This window comes from Neofelis nebulosa, chromosome 3, assembly GCF_028018385.1.
Source record: "Neofelis nebulosa isolate mNeoNeb1 chromosome 3, mNeoNeb1.pri, whole genome shotgun sequence".
Lineage (NCBI taxonomy): Eukaryota > Metazoa > Chordata > Mammalia > Carnivora > Felidae > Neofelis > Neofelis nebulosa.
The window spans coordinates 181336223-181339114 of record NC_080784.1 but is presented as its reverse complement, the minus strand read 5'-3'; positions in this window follow the sequence as shown (position 1 = coordinate 181339114).

The following is a 2892-nucleotide window of genomic DNA, read 5'->3' as shown; positions in this document are numbered from 1 at the left end:
ACTAGATTTTAGTCTTCAGATTATATAGTGCAGCCCCTGTCCCACACCTTACCACCACATCAAAGGACTTCAGTATAGTAAGAGTGAGTTCTAATTGAAAGGGTTACATGATATAGACTCTCTCCAAGGAGGAATATTTAGGGAAACCCAAAGTCAGCAGGGTACACAAAAACATGAACATTAAAAGAATGTGAATCTTCTGTTATCTACAACTATAACAAACATTAAACACACTCCAACTCATAGACAGATTAACATAGAATCTCACGATAACAGTCTAGATACCTCAGATCCTACTATTTCATACAACATGTCTGGCTTTCAACCAATCAATTACAAGACATGTCAAAAGGCAACAAAAAAAAGTGCAAAAAGAAAAAAGTAATCATCATAACCAAACCCATATATAATAAGCATGTGGGACTTATCACTCAGGAAATTTTAAATAATTATGATTCATATATAAGGACACTACTGGAAAAAGTAAATATGTTAAGCGCACTATTGCAAGATAGATGAGTATTATAAGGAGGGGTATGGTAATTCTATGAAAGAATTAAAGACAATGCTAGCAATAAAAAACATTGTAGGAAAAATGAAGAATGCCTTTGACAGATTTGACAGTAGACATGACATGGCTAAGGAAAGAATCAGTAAGTTCAAAGATAGTTAATTGAAATTGAAAGGAAAAAAATTAAGAAAAAAATAGAGTACCAAAGAACTGTGAGAAAATTTCAAAACATGTAAAATGCACAAAAATGGAACAGCAAAAGCAGATGAGAGAACAAAGTAGAATAAACATTTGAAGTAATAGCAGAGAATTTTTTGTAATTAATGAAAGACACCAAACAATAGATTCAGGATGCTAAAAGAGGGACAAGCAGGATAAATACCCATTCAAACTAGAGTAACACATGGAGCCATATCATATTCAAACTGCAGAAAATTAAAGACACAAAAAGTCTTGGAAGAAGCCAGAAGGAAAAAAAAAACTTACTGTAGACCACCAAACATAAGTATTATAGTTAACTTCTTGCCAGATGTCATGCAAAAAGAGAATAAATTCAGGTATATACAATTTTGAGGAAAAAAAAAAAAAAACCTTGGGGCACCTGGCTGACTCAGTCAGCTAAGGGTCAGACTTTTGATTTGTGCTAAGATCATGATCTTACAGTTCATGAGTAGGAGCCCCAGATGGGTTCTGCAGTAACAGCACAGTGACATTTGATCCCTCTCTCTCTCTGCCCCTTCCTTGCTCATGATGTTTCTCTCAAAATGAATGAATGAATGAACGAATGAATGAAGGAATAAACAAACATTAAAAAACCCCACCAACCATGAAACCTATAGCCAGTAAAATTCTATTTCAAAAGTAGAGAAATAAAACCTTTCCAAAAACAACAAAAACAAAATAAGGGGGATCACACACACACACACACACACACACACACCAGTGATTGGTATGTGATTGGTATAGGGATAGTGAGGGAAGGGGGGTCAATGTGAAAACGGGAGTCAGCTGAAAGAGCTTCCAAAAGTCAAAGCTGGAAAACTGTGAAGTGACCCAAAGTATAAAATAAACATCCACGATATAAATAAATGATTAGGTAAACAAGTAAATCAGAAAGAATAGAAAAATCCCCATTTGCAGAAGAATTACAAATAATTTATGCAGAGCCTCCACTCTCATGAAGTTGGAAATAACTCCCTCTCCTTGAGTATAGACTGCTCCTAGTGACTGACTTCCATAAAGTACGCTAAGTAAACAGGGATAAAATAGTAACCTTATTTTTTATTTTTTTAAATTTATTTATTTTGAGAGAGAGAGAGAGAGCAAGTGGGGGAGGGACAGAGAGAGAGAGAGGGAGAGAGAGAATCCCAAGCAGGCTGTGCTGTCAGTGGGGAACTTGACATGGGGCTAAGTCTCACAACCCTGAGATCATGACCTAACCTGAAATCAAGAATTGGACGCTCAACTGACTTGAGCCACCCAGGTGTCCCTAAAGAGTAACTTTAGAGTGCAGAAACATGACAAACACAACCTCAGCCAGGTGATCAATGATTCATTCCATCAGTCGTGATAAGATATGTTAAGAGCATGTAACCTTGAAATGATGTGATAAAAATGGCACTTTACTCTTGTGGTTTTCCTTCTCCAAACCAATATCCCCCATCTAATTATAAGAAAAGCTTTCAGGGAAATCCCAAATGAGGGAATGCCTGTGAAATACTTGATTGGTACCCCTCAAAACTGTCAATGTCCTAAAAAAAAAAGAAAGAAAGGAAAGTTTGGGAAATTATCATAGCCAAGAGGAGCATAAGTTAGATATGATGATGAGATCCTGGAACAAAAAAAGCTATTGGAGGGGTGCCTGGGTGGCTCAGTTGGTTGAGCATCTGATTTCGGCTCAGGTCATGATCTCACGGTTTGTGGGTTCGAGCCCCATATCGGGCTCTGTGCTGACAGCTGGGAGCCTGGAGCCTGCTTCAGATTCTGTGTCTTCTCTCTCTCTCTCTCTCTTTCTGCCCCTCCCCCGCTCATGCTCTGTCTCTCTCTGTCTCTCAAAAATAAATAAATGTTATTTTTTTTAATAAAATAAAAAAAGGATATTGGATGAAAACTAAGAAAATTTAATAAAATATCCTCTTTCATTAATATTAATATATCAATAGTTTTCATTAACTATCACAAATATTCCACACTAGTGTAAGATGTTACTAACGGGAACTGGTTGTGACGTTGATAAGAACTCTCAATGTTCTTTGCCACTTTCTTGTAAATCTTAAACTATTTTAAAATGCAAAGTTATTAAAAATATGACATGTGAAAGTGCTTGACATTTAATCTGATGAAAAAGCAAACATCTAAAATGATTTATTTCAAGTGTATTG